The following is an 18,887-nucleotide window of genomic DNA, read 5'->3' on the forward strand; positions in this document are numbered from 1 at the left end:
GTAAAGGACCAGTTTCACCAAAACAGGCCCAGAGCATGATGCTGCCACCTCCATGCCTGATGGGTTAGGGTTGATGTTCTTGGGGTTAAGGCCTCACCTTTTCTAATCCAGACTTATTTCTAGTCATTGTGGCCAAATATGTACATTTTTGTTCCATCTGACCACAGAACTTTCCTCCAGAAGGCCTTTTCTTTGTCCCTGTGACCAGCAGCAGACTTCAGTGGAGCTTTAAGGTTCTGCTTCTAGAGGAAGAACTTCCTTCTTCATCAGCCTCTCAGCTCATGTTGATGTCAGACTCTGTGGACACTGACAGCTGTGTTCCAGCAGCTTCTGATTCATTCAGAGCTGCTTCTTGGAGATTCTTGGTTGACTCTTGACCATGGGCGTGGTGGCCAAGTGGTAAGGCGTTGGTCTTGTAAACCAAAGGTCATGGGTTCGATCCCCATCCATGCCTCTGATGTGACAACCATGTTAAGGTAGCATCCTCATGGAAGGAAGTTCTTCATTTTGCCTCTCAGTGGTTTTTCTATCTGAAGTTATAACGGCTCCTTAAGGATAAAAGTATGTGGAACTCCCAACTAGTCAGTCAGAACTGATGAAGCCTCTCGGATGAGAGGTGGAACGTCTTCAAGGAACTCATGCAAGTCCAGTTGTTATGATTAATCTACAAGAATAACCATGACCCGGATGACTGAGAATCTTGATGATCATGATATACGTAGTCCTAACAAGTGCATACAGATATTTGCTCAAGATTATATGCCTGAAGTTCCTTTAGCGTACAGATTGTTCCACTGTCGGTTCTTCCGAGATTCAATCACTAAAACTTCCTCTCGTTACTGACATAATAGACCTCGTATGTATTTACAGTGGACATCGGCATCCTCGAAACGAGACAATTTCAGTTTAGAGACATGTGAGCTCCCTTGTCTTCATACTGGAAGTAGTTTGGTTGGGACTGAATCTTATTTCTTGTCAGTTTCTACCCTTTACTCTACCAGACCTGAGGGTCCAGATGTAGGAGTCTTCTCTCCAACGTAATGCAGTCTGATGGTCACAAGTAAAGTGACTGACAGCAGCTGAATTTGCCTCTTGAATTCCACACCGCCAGCAGTAGAAACTCTGACATTTGTGACATGACGGCAGAACATGTGCTGATGGATAAAGGGGGGGAACAAGTAGTTCTGCCCTTCTGAGTGTCTAATTGACAATCGTGCCCAGAAGCCAAACTAGTTATTTGCAAGTGACCTATTCTGCATGTTGGAGAGATTCTAATGACTTTTTATTTTTACTACCCAGCGGGCAGATGAGAATCTGGAAAAAAAAACCCTGAAACTCTATCTACATCTGCTCATATGTGCTGTATGTTGAGTGTAAACCAGTCGGTGATGAACTGTTCAACCGTGAAACCCTGAAGCTCGAGCAGAATTCTGCATTCGCCTGATTTGGAAAGCAGCATCCTCCACTGCAGGGGGGCTTTTGAGTTTGCATCAAACATTTTAGACAAATAATGAGATAAAAAAAATACAGAGATATATATATATAAAAGAAGAAAATGTAAATCTCTTCCTTTTGACTGCGCTTAGCTTGAAGTCGATAAGCGCCGGTCACTTCATCTCCAGTAATAATCTTTTATTTTTTTACTGGTCAAATCTAGAGACTCTTACTTTTTAGTGACATAAATAAAGTCTGGCATTTAGAGGCCACTGGTAAAGCTTGTGCTAAGCTAGCTGCTGAAGGCCAGACTGTCGACCAAGTGTCTGGTTTTCTGTGGCATTGACTCAAACAAATCATTTATAATCCTTTTATACAGTCCTGAATGTTGCGCATAATAAATTTGACAGCTGTGCTCAATGCAAGACATTTAAAAAAAAAGAATATATGTGTGCGTCTTGGTGGCTGAAGGTGTGGATTTGGTGATTTAGTTTTTGAAAACTATTCTGCAGAACATTCTAAAAGCTAACCTGCTGTATGGACTGAGAACAGAAGGTGAAAGCAGAAAGTTATTTGGCGTCGACATTCAAACATTCTTCTTCGTTTACGTCAATCAGTAACAACAGTTGAACTGAGACGTATGAATGCCAGCGTGTCAGCGCACTGGAATGCTGTTCGTCCCTTTTGTGTTTGCAGCAGTTAGTTTACAACAACGTCTGCCACTTTCCATTCGTATGGTTTTGTGCATTTGGACTTGTTGACCCAGTTGTCCACTTGCATCCTCGTACTATTCTTCTATTCTTTCAGCTTTGACCATCTTGCTTGTAGATTCGTTGCAGTCTGTAGTGCTAAACAAGCTGTAATCCATACTGTTTCTGCAGCTTGTTCCTCATTTGAGACACCATAACCAACATGAAACTTCCACTGACGCTGAGGATTGTTGGTCAGGCTACTACTGCTACTACTACAACAACTACTACTACTGCATTTGACTGTAGACACCTCTGCCTCTACATGTACACATTTAAAACAGTCTAGTTCTGACAGATTAAATTTAATCCAAAACCAGGGGTGTAGTCCTACTTGTGTCAGAACTATTGGCGTGTTGTTGCTCAGTTCTGAGGCTCTATGGTGAAGGCAGCCATGCACAATCACGCCTAAAGTCAATTTAGATGACCTATTAGAAACACCTGTTAACCTCACAAATTTCTTTAGATTTATCTGTGGATCTGGACTTGGTTCTGATCTGTCTGTCTCTTGGTCTGGATCTTACAGTAGAAGCCTGAGCATCCACTGAAAACCACCAATCCACAAGAAGAACGTACAAACTCCACAGAGTGAGGTCCCAGCAGATCAGGAGGTTTAAACCCAAGATGTTAGTTGGTTCACCACCATAAAAATATATAATATATAACATGATAGCAGAAAAATAGGAAATTAGAAACCTTTGAGGAAAATAAAGGTAAAAGCTAGCTAGTTTTAGATGAACCAAACACCACTGAAACATCATCTCTGAAGCTCCAATGTCTTCGTAACTGACTTAGTTATACCAAATAAATAAAAGCATCTTAAATCTCATAGAATCTTTGATTATACTGTAAAAAATCTGCAACATTTTGAAAGCAAACTAGCTCACGTCAAAGCTGACCAGATGCCTCTGATGGTTTTGTGGTTAAGCCGCCTTTAAAATACACATTTTAATGCATTTATTTCATGTTTCATTTATGAATCTACTTCTGTAGCTACAAACAGTCAACAGAACTGAAGAAGAGTCACGTATATCAATGTTTTGTTGGAGTTTATGTGAAACCTGTGACAGTTACTAATAATAAGCAGAAGTAAGGCATAACTTAACTCTTTCTTTATTTGAATGCTTTCTGTCTTTGTAAAGCAGCGTTGTCTTAATCTGATTTAATCCAGTCACCTGAACACCTTCACCACCCACCAGTGTCACCGTTGGTCACGAGAGAAAACCGTCCAGTGAAAGTGGGCCACTGGGAGTTCACTTTTCTTTACACTATGTGAGGGATTAAATTAAAGCTGCTGCTGTACGAAGCCAATTGGATTATGTAGTGACAGAAGCCACCAAGACCAGAACAAACATCTATAAAACAGGACTGAGCATTCATGTCATGGGATTAGCAGCTCAGAACTGCATTCACAATTAACACTGCAGGATTTTTACAAAAACACAGAACCGCTGTGCAAAACACGTTTAAAAAGGTGAATCCGACCCGAAATAGATTTCACATTCACGTCAATACAACGAGATGGGAATTAGTTACACGGTCTCATTTGAAACACTCGGCTTAATTGAAATAATTTAGATCTCGTTTGAGTGCACACGGCGACGGAAGTCTTTCATTGCCGAGGCATTCAGGAGAACAGTCGATGGCAGCCATCTTGCTCGGCAGCCAAAGTGTCACACGTCGGAGCCAAATCACGGCTCAAGAAGTGGGACTGAATGCACGCTGGCTTTTCATCGCACAAGAAACGAGACGCACTGCGATCTGACGGCTTTGTGCTCCAGTTATTATACAGGTATTATGCTGTCATCGCAACGAAGCGTCTGCTCTGACAAGATATTAAACCCCAGCTTGACTAGAACGGGACGAAGCGCTTGTTTGGAGACGTGTTGCTTATGTTCTCGTCTCATCCCGTGACTAAACTGTGCATGCAGACTGTTTACGGACCGACGGCTTCCATTATAATCCGCCAAGCTGACGACGGCGGGCGTGTGAGCAGCGTTTAAGTGGCGTTTATCCACGGCCGCAAAAGTAAACCAGACGTCTCTTTATGTTTTTATGCAAAGTGTGAGCAGCGCCTTCACACGGAAACAGGCCGTATAGTGTCTGTGTTACGTTAAATTACAGTACTGGTGTACAGGAAGTGACAGCTTTGCATCAAACAAGGCTTCCATGTCAGAGTCTTGTCTGCATTTATTTGCCTATAGCCACCAGCTAAGGGTTACCTGGTAACCTAGGTAACACGTGTTGCACAAACTTGGTGAAGAACTTAATTCACAACAATGCTGCACCGGGTCCAAAAAGCTATCCTCATCTTTTCTGCATAATGTAACGGAAACACGAGTTAAATTATACAAAGGATAAATATTTCTGTTGTTGTTTCGGTCTGTCTCGGTGCGGCACGTCTTTAGGTTAGAAAAGTTGTACAAACGTTGTAGACGTTAGCTTAAAGTCATGCATGGACACACATTCAGCTTCTTACCAGAGGAACCCGTCTCCAGAGTTTCACTTCGACAGGCAGCATTTTTTTTTGCCATTTTCTTTGCGATGATGGGACCGTAGGATGTCTCTCAAACTCAACAACCATCTCTTCGTTTGTCGCTTGATTAAAGAGACAGCAGGAGGTAAGGAGATGGAGCAGAGAACATGAGCTGCTGCTGGAGCTAGAACGTCCATCCATTACCTATCCACCGTTTAATCCTCACCAGGGTCATGGGGGGCTGGAGTCTATCCCAGCTGACTCAGGGTGAAGGCAGGTTCACCTGGACAGGTAACCAGTCTATCACAGGGCTACACTTAGAGACAGACAACCAAGCACACTCACATTCACACCTACGGACAATTTACAATCACCAATTAACCTCAGCATGTTTCTGGACTGTGGGAGGAAGCCGGAGAACCCGGAGAGAACCCACGCTGCACGGGGAGAACATGGAGACGCAGAAAGATCCCAGGTGTCCTCACCGAGACGCGGACCGGCGACCTTCTAGCTGTGAGGCAACGATGCTAATCACCGAGCCACCTGCAGCCTGGAGCTAGAATGTTGTGCATGGAAATTATTAGCAACAGCTGATAATTATTTTGGACTTATATTTCCAGGTCCCTTCTTATCATAACTGCCTGTTATTTACTTTGGATGTTGCCAGAATTGTAGTCCCTCCCTTTGTGTGTTTTCCCTTTTTTTTTTGATCAGCTGCTCCTCCCTCGTTAGCGTCGCCTGTGTCTCATTATCACATCAGTTTGAGTACAAATACAAATGAAAAAGTTCGGTCAGGCAAAAAGAAAAAAGAAAACAAAAAGGAAAAAAGCATTTTAGCAAACAAGAAAATAGAAAACAAGAAATGCACAGATGACTGAACACTGGAAATGAAGAACTAATCGTCATATTCACGCCTGTCTACAGCCACCTGCTTTTCAATTAGAACAGAATAAAACTTTATCGTCCACCACGATGGAAAAGTGTCGTCGGCTCATCAACACACATGACATCCATACAGACACTCAGCAATACACAGTACAGGTAGCCTACAATAGAACAATAAAACAAGTGAAAAAGCAGCTCAGGTTCAGGTTATATGCGGGTTAGTCACTCTGTTGAACTGAGGAGACCAATGGCGGCCAATGGAGGAGGTTCTGTAGCACCTCCCAGGCTTCAGAAGTTCAAACCTGTTAAAAAGAGGACAGGAGCTATCCTCCAAGATTCTCCTGGCGTCCGTCCTCGTCCTTTCAGTCCATATTGGCGTCAGACACTTTTGGGGTTTACCCACAATTCTGCTTCCCATCGTGACGATCCTATTTAATTTGTTTTTGCGCTCACAGCTTAGGTGACCAAACCAAGCTGAGAGGTGAAACGTTAGGTCAAGTTTAAGTTTGGTTTTTGGTTGGTTTAAGGATGTGTGGACCGACTCCTAGACAGCTCAGTCTTCTCAGAAGGTTCAGTCACTGTGAACATTTCCAGACCTGACTGGGTAGATGGTGTTTGATTAAAAGCAAGCTTCAATTCAACACTGCTGAGATATTTTAGTTTTTTCTTATCATCTGTGCTCAGCTTTAACGTCTTGTTCAGGTTTCTGTCTTACAAGAGATTTACCACGACGTTAATGCATTTCTTAAACTTCCCAAGAACGGACGACCGAAGAAAGTTGAAGCGACTGCATGAAGTCACGAAGGCGAAGAGGGGAATGAGCCGGAGAGACGGCGAGTTAATCTCCCACCAGATAAGTTCATCTTTCCCACGTTAACTGAAGCATTTACGACACGTCCAACCTTTGGCAGCCATTTGGAAGGTCAATGATAATAATGTAATCTCCTTAAATGTCTTCGCTCTCAGTCTCTGCCCATGTGCCTCTCCGAGCACTTCGGTCTGTCGCTCTCCTCTTCCCCTTCAATCAGGACTCCATCGTAGCCGCCTGTTCATTAGGCAAAGTTGCTTCTTTTTTTTCTTTTTTTTTTGTGGAGCTGTTTCATGAAAGGTTATGAAGAAATGCCACTCACGCTTTTATTTCTGGTTAATCCATCTGGCTCTGCTATTGACTGGACACAATCCCAGGAATTTCGCTTCAGATTGACCTCGTACACAAACAGAGGAGTCAGCAAAGACCAGCCGATGGGCAGAAGCAAACAGATTTACCAACCGTTAGCGTCTCGGCTCCAAATGTCAACCAGAAACAATAATCTTTTCAGGTAAGCAAAATTAAAGATTGAGGCTGAGCACCTATCGCGGGAGCATTTCTTCTTCTTTTTTCTCTAAATGTCACAGACGGTCCAGTTCAGCTCGTGGGTTTTATCACCATCCATAGCGAAGAGAAATAATAAAAACACAAACTCATAAAGATGACGGACACCCAAAAGGCAGAGAGGCGAGATGGATTTACAAAATAAAGCGATGGCTGGAAATGAACCATTTGTGCGCCGACTCGAGGAGATGAAAGCGGCGGGATGAAGTTTGAGAAGCTGTTATTGCTCATGCACACAAGGATGAGGTTCCGTAGGTTCTGTGCTGTCGGGCCGGTGGAGATGCCCTGTGTGTCAACTTTGCTCATTTCTGTTGGAAAGTTTTCTTTTCAAAGTATTGAGCTGTTGGTTGAATGGCGGTTGTGTGACAAAGAGTAGCTTTATGAGGACGCTCAGAGCTGATGGATGAACGCCAGAAAGGTTGTGAACACAAGAACCAACAAAAAAAAACCCAAAACAAAACATCTTCCTCCCAACAGCATCGGGCCTCATCAACAAGACCAGGAACCCCCACTGACACTGATTTCTCCTCCCATCCCCCACCATATAAATGACTTCATGCCTCACATTAACACACAGTTTGTTTTATTAAACAGAATTAAAATCTTTTTGCACATCTCTAGCTGGTGTAACTACATAATGTCTAATCTTTCACACTTGCTTTTTCAGTCCTCTATCCATTTTGTATCTCCTACTTCTCAGTGTTTCCTGCTATGCACTGACATACCAACTTAAATTCCTCTCAACACCTACTTTGGACATTTGTTACGACTGGCTCTTAGGCCGCAACAAAGGAGGAAACACACAGGTGGATTCAGCTGTAACATAAGGCTATTTATTGAAACAAAGTAGAATCGTGGGGTGTGATTGTGAGCGTCAGTGGTGTGCGAGGGTGTATGAGTGCAGTGATTGATGTGTGATGCATGTTGCCAGCATGAAACAAACAAAAAGAGACAAACACAGGAGCATGGCTGGTAAGGGAGAAGAGAGCGATCTGGCACAGCAGGCCAGCTTATATAGTCAGTGAGATTGGCCAGGTGCACCAGGTTAGCAGATTGGAGGCTCCGCCCAGCCAGAAAGCTGCAAGATAAGAGTGAGAGAAGACAGAGGCTCTGGGGCCGTAACACAATAAAGTGGATTTACTGCACAGCAATAATAACATCACTGGGTTTTGTAGTTGCTTTATTTATCATAATGCTTCTTATAGCTTCAGACAGTGGACTAGTTTCTGTACTCGTTCTGCTGCATTTGACATCACAGCATCTTGTTACAGAGACTGGAAGGTTTAATTGGACTTAAAGGAACTTCACTAAATTGGTTCAAAGCATTTTTATCAGACAGATTCCAGTTTGTTCATGTTAATGATGATTCTTCCATCTCCAATTAGTTATGGAGTTCCACAGGGTTCTGTGTTGGGACCAATATTATTTACTTTGTACATGCTCCCTGTAATTTTTCAGTGTCCTTTTATTGCCATTAGGTGGAGCAAGAGTGAACCACCACAGACCCAAAACAGACTTTTCAGTCCATATACTTGCAGTGTAGTGGATGGTTTATTTGATGAAATCCAAAGATGAACATACAGGGGTTTTCCTCGTATATCTCAGTCCTAGCCAGTTCTGATTACTGGTCTGATGAGAACTGTGTGCCCTCCCTTTACCTGTACCTTCCTCTTCCTGTCACCTGTGCCCTCTACATATCCAGCCAAAATAAAATAACCTGCTCACAATAAATATAAATGGCTCCTACGCTCCCTTTAGGCGATATAATTAGGAATCACTGCATAGATTTCCATTGTTATGCAGACGACACCCAGTTATATTTATCTATGAAGTCACATGATGTGTGTCTGATGTTTCAACAACAACAACAATTTTAATAAGAACAACAATAATGAACTTTATTTCTACACCACCTTTAAAAACTGGAGTCAAAAAGTGCTTTACAAATAATTTAAAAAAAAAAAAAAAAAAAAGGAAACATTAGATAAAACAGTACAAAAAAAAAAAAGAAAAACAAAGTGCAACCTTAAAAATGCTAAAATGTTTAAAATGACAATATTAGAAGCCTTCTGCAGTAAAACATAGACATATATAATTTAAGGTGATGTTTTTGTTTTTGTCATTTTAACAACATCCTACAGAGTATTTCACAGGAACAACAAATAACGTCTGAAATTTCACACACTGCATTTTAAATCACTGGTTGGAAACTAAACGTTTTTCCTGTGTGACTTGCTAATAATTCATCCCCGTGTTCAACACATAAACGTGCACACAGGGTTAAATCCTTCCCCATATTTACCATGGAGGAGTTGATGCTGAGGAGATGAAGGGATTTCGTTCTTCTTTTCTTTGTGTTTGGAACTATTTTAGCTCGACTTCAGCTCTGGCTTTCAAACAAAGCCCTTCTCCCTCTGACACACTGGCATCGCACAGGGACTCCCCCGGTATCACACGACACACACACACCAACACACACACACACACACCAACACACACACACCAACACACACACACACTCTGTAGAGCTCGGCCTCTCCAGAGCCTCCCAGCGTTACTACGGTAGCAGCAGCCTGTGTCATCTTTATCTCACTAGAACACCTCCGAGCCCCACGGTGCTGCTGCTGCATGTGTTTATCCGTGTGGTCACAGTGCACGGCTGTAGCGTGTCCCGTGTGTGTGTGTGTGTGTGTGTGTGTGGTAGCTGAAGGGCTGCAGGTTAAGTCGAGGTTACGTGTAGAGTGAGTACACTACGGCTGTGAGCTCGGTGTGGTTTGTGTTGTTGTGTCTGGGTGGAGGAGGAGGTGGAGGATGGACCACGTGGAGGTCCTTCTAATGCAACATGACTTTAGTTTCAGGCCTGTTTAACTGTTTGTCACCGCTCAGCTTGACAATATCCCCCCGTGACGTGGAGGTTTGCGTGACTCACCTCGCGTTGCGGGGACATCTGCTCGTGGAACCACGCCAGCCCTGGTACTGGCAGGTTCACTTCGTTTTCTCTTCAGTTACTCTGCGTCGTGTTTAATGAAAAACTCAGAGACAGTGGTTTGGTTAAGCCCGAACAGGCCGTTTATTCTGCAAATAACACAAGAGTGCTGGTCAGGCAGTCGGATCACAAAACGTTCTGTACAGGAATGGAAAGGCGCAGCGTCAGGAGCACGTTAAGTCAAGGTGCTTTTAACAGCAACCAGACGATACGAGATAATAAAAATCACTTTGGATGTTCCCTGACAGCAGCTACAACACGTCCTCCACACGTATGACGACCAAATTACTTTCATGATTGCAGAAATGGTTCCAGCACCCACTCAACCCGACTTACCTCGGACGCATCCAACCCAATACTGGCGAATATCAGACGCCAGCATTAGGGAGGAGGCGCCTGTAAGACCACACAGTGGGATAACCTCACCAACTATGGCAAGTGGAATGACACGGTTTACTCCATTACACATCGTGGGTCGTTGCCTATGTTTGGCTTTTAAATGAAAAGGTAGAAAACAAGCTTATGTTTCATGTCTTTGGTCCACATGTGGTCAGTGCAGACTGTGAGTCCCCTGGTGGTGGCGTAGGACTGTCTGTGGGTGTGTCCGGGCCACTTTCTCCATCCACAGAAGTCTCATGCATATTGATTTTTCTATTCGCAGGTATGAGGGGGAATAATTGCCTGGAGAGCTCAGATGTTTCCATTGATTGCTGGCGTTCATATTCAGCTCCAGTCCTCCTGAATGACCTCCCTCTGTCTGCATGTCCACGCTCACACCGACCGTCTCCGTCGACCTGATTTATCCTCTTATTCTCTCCGTCTTCAGCTCAGTTAAACAGCGCTTCACTAACGAGGCAAAGTGGAATCAATCAAGATGTAAAGACGAATAACTGAAGTAAGAGTTGAACCTTCACCACCGTCACCCTGAAGGCTCCAACAGCTGAAAATTAGATTCTGTAAATGTGTTGCACTTAATACGTCTGCAGTAATAATAAGTGTTCTATCCAAAATAAAATATACTCTACAGCGGATTCAAATAATTACGAAGCATTTTTCTTATTTTTCCATGAGAATAAATAATTAAATGTATTTATTTCTCAGTGTGCTCATTAGGGAAGGCCCACATGCTGGCCGCCCTGACTACCACCTGGAAACACCACAAAACCACTTAATAGCTGTTTATTATTTCCTTGTTTAACCTCCATTTAAACTTTAATTCACTTAAATCCCACGACCATAGCGCGCCGCAGACATAATTATACTAAAGCAGACAAAGAAATAATGCAATAAAAGCAAAAAAACTAAGAAAATGAATGAAGGAGGAGGTATTTATGTTTTCTATAATCTCCTCTTTAATGCTGTAGTCACCTGTCAGCAAAAACCTGGAAACTATTCTCAAACTTTGGATGTTGACCTGATTCCTGGAGCTAATTTGTCATTTCTGTACTCGACAAATGGGAGGTGTCCTTCTTAATGATGATTAAAATAAATAAATCACCCATTTATTTATCTATTGATGTAGTTCCAGGCACAAAGCAACTACTATAGACTGAATAAAAACACTTAAACACCAATTCAGCTCAGTTATGGCTTGAACAGTACTTATTAGAAATAGTTTTGCTTTGCTTGTGACATCACCTGTCAGAAGGCTTTTTCAGACTTAAATACGTTTAGTGTTGTCCCATGATATTCCATTTTATTAAACCATGTGGTGCTGTAGTAAAAATTGCCCACACATCTTTTAAATGGATTGTTGGAACTTGGTTGTCACAACCAAGCTAGCTGGAGCTGTTGGGTTTAGCTAACACTAGCATGTAAACATAGCATGCTAGTTGTTAGCTTGTGAGTGACTATGTCGCCAAGCTTCAAGCAACACCTGACAGAACATAGTATGGATGCACTGCAGAAACTAAAAACCAGACTCATCATTATGGGTCCACTATGAGCCTAAACAGTTTTCGAGACTTTACATCAGGACATCAAATATAACCGACTTGTCGAGGCTCTGGGAACATTTCACAAACATAAAGGCAAAGCAAAACTCTTCCTCGTTGGTAGTTTGAGATTTCCCTCTTAACAGTTTATGGACTCTTTTTGGTCAATCGATGGGAAGCACTTTTTGCGACACATTTTTGTTGCAGTACTGTGAGTGGCCACCGGGAAAAAGTTTCTAAAAACACTTTAATTTCTGCAGAGGATCATTGTGGAAACTGTTTGATGGGATAATTATCGATTCTCTGTCTTTGTGTTAAGGGATGAAAACATGCATGAGACTTAAATATGTGTAACGTAAAGGTAGGTCTGTTTCTTTTTTTTTTTTTTTTTAAACAATTTTTAAATTTTTAATCCAGCCTACAAAGTGGTCAGAAAATAAAAATAAAATAAAAAAAACCCATATATGATCCATATCTTCTTAGTTTTATCTGGAAGCCATTTTGAAACTCCGGAACATTGTTTGACTGGAATTAAGCTGTCCAGAAATACTTTTCTTTCTGTGATACCACTTTTCATTCCTGCTCGATCAGTCGAAGAAGTTCAACAAAACTTCCATTTTTATTCATTTTGTGCTCAAATATTTTAATGTCAAAAAGTGTTTCAGCTACATGTGGTTCAGAAAACATCACTAGTTGACTTTTGCATTTTTTATTTGAATGAGAGCTCAAGGATTGGACGTTTCTCTTTTTTTTTTAACTGACCTATGATTGGAGATAATTTGATCCACTTGTCCAGCATTGGTAGATTTAATGGCACCATGATAAGAACTTTTCAAGGTTTTAACTTTAATAGTTCCAAAGAAAACGCCGTTCAGACATTGTGCATTTTTTCACAAATTGAAATTTGAGGCTGAGAGTGGTTGATGGGCAGTTCTATAAAAAATATTTCAGAAAGTATGTCCAACATCAAGCTAAAATTTCACAAATAACTTTATATTTATCTGTATTTTGGGCGATTAACATGTCAGACAAATACGAGAAACTGTTCAAGAAATTTGACGATTTAAGACGTAATGACCCAGTGACCACTTAGCAAAGGGTTACCAACTATTTATATACCAGCAAACATCTTTTACCTGCTTATACTGCAATATATTCACCATGTACTGACATTAAAATATAACAATATGATGTTGTTTATTGTTCTGTATTTACATTAATATGTTGTACATTGAATAATTACAATTAGCAATAGAAGAGGTCCCACTTTTGGATCACCACATGTAAATCCCTTATATTGATATGTATCCTATATTTACTCTCTAGTGAGTCTAACTTAGCAGCACGATGCTATCTGAGGAAGTCGGAGGTGTGACTGGAGGCTCTGAACTCGGTCACATCACCTCTGATGTTGGCAGCTCCATGGTGTCGATGGATGTCAGTATCTTTTATGATCTGTGTGACTCCCTCCTGCCTCTCTTCTGCTCTCCTGTGAGGTTAAATCATTTCGTTAAACGCTAAAATGTCAAAGCAGATTAGGAGGGTTTGGACCGGAGACGAGGGAAGTGTGGAGGAGAAACAAGGGAGAGGAGTTAAACAAGGAGTGCAGCAAAAAAAAGGAATAAAAACACAATACCGGCTGGATGAGGAGGAGGTTATGATTTTTTAACAGGGTACGCTGAGTTGAGGTTTTCGCAGAATCATGCTGTAGCTGAACTTCTCCAACAAGTGCTGAGAATACAGATACCGAGTCCATCCATGTGCTCCGTCCTGAAGGGTGAAGTGAGCAGGGTTTTTTTTTGAGCATTCGTTGGGTCTTGTCAAGGCCTTCTGACTCGGTGTAGACTTTGAGACCAGACCGGGACATTTCAAAACTTTTAAATTAGCTTCTCTTTCAGTACTCTGGTGAGGAACTGCCTGTGCATGTTGAATCATTGTCTTCCTGCCCGTCCTGAAGGGTCGACTCTCTGATGTGTGGCTCTTATTTAGAAAGACTGACACCATTATTCCAGTTCTATCAGTCCTGACCTGGTTTTAGTCATATTTGGGATGCGGTAGTCACATGGAACACGGTTCAATCAGTGTCGTCCTGTTACACTATCTTTATGTCAAAACAACAACTTGCAAGCAGCAACGTCTCTGATGTAAATTTCAAGTTTTGCCAAAAAACTACAGTCGTCATTTCACCATTTCAGTCACTTTAAAGCGTGCTTGACTCCCTGCATGTGAATGTTTTACTAAAACAGGTCACCTGATACTGGGATGCAGGGGCACCATCACTACATCCTGGGCTCAGTACCGGTCAAGCTACAAACAAGCAAACAAGCAAACCAGGTCATTCCCATTGGTGGCACTGAGGACCAGGTTGTTATTGCTGCATCATGAGGACGGTTTTTGTCCACGGACGAGCCAGTGTTGAACCTGAGCGTTGGTGAAAGGTGAGGCCCGACTTTGACTCTCTGTGGGCGGTTGGAAGTCCTTTATCCAGAGGCAGGTGGAGTGTGGGAGGCAGGGGTTGATCGTAAAGCCTGGTGCTGCACCCTCAACATGAACCTCCAGAAACACGTCCACCTTCGTTTAGTTCATCACATTCAGCTTCAGCCTGCGTACATCACGTTCCTGTAACTCTTCTTAAAGCGACAGCGCTCCTTTTAAAGGACATCAACTCTTCTCCCTTTAAAACATGGAAATGTTTTTAACCACTGTGACAATAAAACATGAACTGATTTGCATTCTTATTTAAAGAAACTTTCGGAGCGCTACACCGGCACAGCTAGGTGGGTCAGTGTGGAGGGCGACGGCTACAGCGTCCTCTGGTGGTGGTCGACTGTGGATGGAAGTCCTCGAATGATGTGGCGTCCGGCTAGTTTCTCAAAACGCTTCATTTTGACTTGAGAGAGATCCACTGGCAGGAAGTCACTTAGACCAGTGTTCCCCAACCACCGGGCCACGGACCGGTACGGGGCCGGGGGTCATTTGGTACCGGGCCGCACAGAAAGAATAAAAATGCTCCAATGGTTTATTTTTATTTCCAGTGGAGTCTGCAGGGTGTTTTATTTTGAAAAACGACAAGCTCGACTTCCGATCACTTCTGTTTGTGCTTGTTTCCTGCACTGGACTCAATCGGTTTTTATGCCGTCAGTCAAAAACCAACATCTCAGGAGAGCTTCTGTGGAAAGACGGACTCGACACTGAGACACAGAAGAAAAAGTAAACACGTATTTAGCAATAAAAGTAATTTTATTTATTTATGAAACTCTTTAACAGAAGAAAAACAACTATTTTTTGTTATGTCATCAGTCCGTAGAAAAACTTCTTGCTTAAAACCGGCCCGTGGTGCCAAAAAGGTTGAAGACCGCTGACGTAGGCTGCTGGTGGTCTTTTCTGGATGATGTTGAGGACTCAGGCGGGGTGGGCCACTGGCCGGTGCTGAGGACAGAGTGAGTTTCTCAAAGTGTTTCTGAGGGAACATCCTTTTTCTCCCACATTTTTATCTACATATTCATCAACCTGTTTCCCTCCATCACTCTGATGCTCTGCTGAGTAACACATCACTGTCCAGCACCGACGCTGAAATCTCTCACGTTGCACATATTTACTCATATTTCCAGCTTTTCTCTGGTCTTGCTCCACCACCGCCTCAACATGCCACCGGTGTGCTTCATAACTGAACCTTTCCACCCGATGTAACGAGCCCGGAGGAGATCTGAGCCATTAAAGCTATAATCAAATTAATTAAACTGACTCACGATGTGTACATGCTTTAAATTGGGTCAGCTGATTCACGGCTCCCTTTGGGCCCAAGCTCACAAATGTAAAAGCTCGGCTGGGTTTCTGATATCCCCTCATGCCGGCGTAATCGCTCGGGCCACCGTCGCCCACGAGCCAAACGTATCAGCGGCACAAATCACGCAGCGATCCAGAGTTCTGAGCTGCCCGACGGCGCCGGACGGAAAATAAAAGCCTGTTTCTGCACCTGTTTGAGCAAACTCTATCTGAATGTCTGGGCAATAAAATATGTGTTTGTGGTTTAATCTACGCACCCGACTCAACACCAGGTCCAGCAGCAGCTTAGAGCGGCGCCGCTAACGGAGGGTCAGCGTGGCCGTCCAGAATCGCCGCCATGATGTCGGCAATTTGCAGGCATCATGGCCGGCGACTGATTAGATCAGAGGACGCTCCAATTATAGAAGGGTTTACGGGTGCCAGCCGGGGTGGATTAGTCTTAAAGCCGAGGTAATTTGGACTTGGCACGCTGCGGGATGAAGGCGCCGTTTGCTGTGCAGAGAGGCAGGTTTTACATAAGTCTCGCGGGGCAGTAAAACTAAAACACCTTGTTGTTGTCTGAGGCCCCAGAGGAGCAGAACGTGGCTGAGTGCCTCCACAGCGCCGGAGCGCTGAACCCAGGTCTCTAAGTGGACCTGTTTGTCCCACAACAAGGCTGCGGTTGGAGAGTTTATGACGTGTTGCACAAACAGCTGGGACGCTGACCTCAGGCTGGTTTACTGACCTCAGGCTGGTCTACAGCCACAGGTGGACGGATTCTCTGTGGAAGCAGTTTGTTCTCCGACTCTCCGGGATCAGGACTAGAATAGTGAAGACGTCACACTCAGCCTCGTCCAAGAGAAAACCGTGTGAACAACTGGGAAGCCATCCAGACATGAGACACCTGAAGCAGGTGTAATGATGACGGCATTAGTCTTGGATGGATTGAAGCTGCAGGATTTATGTCCGCTGTGGGAAACGTTCAGCACTCGGCTCCACCTGTTAATGCTCAGGTTCACTCCCTTTATGAACTGCTTTATGGCAGAGTCCCGACGTATCAGATCACGTTATGTGCAGGACATTTATGTTAAACAGTTTCATGAACACTTCTGTCCAACCTGCCAAACAACACCTTTACCCATACATGTAGTAGACGTGTAAAGAGCTCCTCCGTCTAAAACCATCAAAGTTTATCAGCAGCTTCAAAGCTTCATTCCACATTTTACTTTTTAGAAATCGATCTTACACGTTGCTATCCTGTTTTTCCTGTTTTAGTATTTTATTCTTTTTGCTTGTTTGTTTTAAAATGTGATTTTACCAGTTTTATTCTGTCTTGATGTTTTGTGCATCGTTTTGTTGCTGCCTGTCTGATAACGATGTCCAGCACTTTGGTCAAATCAGGTTGTTTAATTAAAATAATAATGAACTGATTTGATTCTTGAGAGCTTTTTTAATAGTTTAAACAGTTTGTTTAATGGTGGAGTCTGTGATTCTGGAGGTTATTGATATTTAGCCAGTTAGCATATTTACATAGTTAGCATGGTTAGCATGTGCCAGATTTATCTATGACTGGAATAGCTAATGATTCTAACTAACTAAATAGATAAAAAATAAATAAATAAATAAATAAAAAATAAATAAAAAGGTAAATAAAAAAAATTAAAAGGTAAATAAATAAAAGAATAAGTAAATAAAGTTATATAAAATGCAAAAATGAATAAAAGGTCATAAAAAATACAAAAATAAATACAAAAGTAAATAAAAAAGACAAAAATAAATTAAAAGGTAAATATAAAAAATAAACAAATAACTGATTAATCATTGCAGAACTGTTTACCAACGCCAGATGTTTTATTAGATTTTTTTTTTTTCTAGATAGAAAATTGTGGAGGATGAGGAGCTTTAAAATGAATTTGGTTAAAAAACAAAAAACAAAAAAAACAACCTATATCAGTTTAAAATCACACACTCCACCTTTGACATATTGATCTCTTTTGTGTAAAAAAATAAACAAACAAACAAAAAAAGGCCTATATTTACTGACACAAGCAAACCTTTTTATATTTAGAAGCCGGTTTATTGTTGTTTAATACGACTTTATTAAAGGAGTATGTTCATGACGTCTGATGTATTTGAGCTACGACTCTGTGGGATTTGATTATTAACATAAAGATGCATCATTTGGGGTTTCTGGGGTTAAATGATGACAGTTTGGAAGCAGGAAGTGACAGATTTCTGCATTAAGTAACAAACTAGACTGTTTTATCTGTGTTGTTTTATTCCATTTACACCAACAGGACGAGGAAATCTGACAAACTGACTCACAAACATATTTAAGTCATTATTTCTGTTGACCAGAGTGAATCAGAGAAACGCTTTCTCTCTCAGGTGAATCATAAAGTTTGTCTGTTTTGGATATTTGTAGAAATCGCTGCCTGGAACTGGGCTGCTTGTTAAACCGCAGAACGATCAATCACGGCTGAATCAAACCATAAACATCCACCGACCTGAGACAGACTCACCCCTCTCTCCCTCTGCCTCCCCCGTCGTCCCTCCAGCTCCCCCGTCTTACTGTCTCTCACCCTTTCAGGTAATATTCCTCCATCAATCACGGCCCTCTCTTTCTTTTCAATCAGGTTTTTTCCTTCGGCCGTGCATCTCCTGGCTTTTAGCTCGTCTCTCGCCAAACGTCAATCAATCATCGGCTCCTCTCCTCTTCCTCACTTTTACTTGGGGTTACGTATTATCAATCACTGCTTTTTCCCCTTCGCTCACACCTCCCCTCCTCTTCTCCGGCTCCTCTTATTGATCGATCAATCAGACCATAGTTCGGCCTCGCTGACACCCAAAAGATGGAAAAGCACTCTGAGCACCTGCCTCTGCTGATGACACGCATGCATACGTACACTTAAACCACCAGCAGCCGAGTCAGCACATTTTCAGAGATGGTTTGGTTTAGGTGAGGATCTTTAGCTCTCGCAGGGTGGAACATAAAAAAGCATACAGACAACCCACTGAGCAGAGCGTTAACCCGCTGGATTTCTTTCCTTTTGACGCCCTAAAGGTTTGTACAACTTGTCAATTTACAACAATCCAGGTTGATAGAACGAAAACATTAATGTCAATCTACAATACAGTCGTGACTCCGACCCTTAACAATCCAAAACCTTGCTATCCGACAGGCATCCCATAGAAAATAGACTTAACATACCGACAGCCTTGGATTCCAAAAACAAACATTTCAAAGGTTCTCGTCATGTGATGGATAAAGATCAGGATGCAGACA

General features: G+C 42.4%; 1 non-coding gene across 1 annotated transcript; it reads left to right on the forward strand.

Moving 5' to 3' along the window:
- The first annotated feature begins 382 nt into the window (after positions 1-382).
- On the forward strand, positions 383-454 carry trnat-ugu (transfer RNA threonine (anticodon UGU)). Its single transcript has one exon. It is a non-coding gene; the product is annotated as a tRNA-Thr (tRNA).
- The last annotated feature ends 18,433 nt before the right edge of the window (positions 455-18,887 follow it).

This window comes from Stegastes partitus, unplaced genomic scaffold, assembly GCF_000690725.1.
Source record: "Stegastes partitus isolate 25-593 unplaced genomic scaffold, Stegastes_partitus-1.0.2 Scaffold1280, whole genome shotgun sequence".
Classification (NCBI taxonomy): domain Eukaryota; kingdom Metazoa; phylum Chordata; class Actinopteri; family Pomacentridae; genus Stegastes; species Stegastes partitus.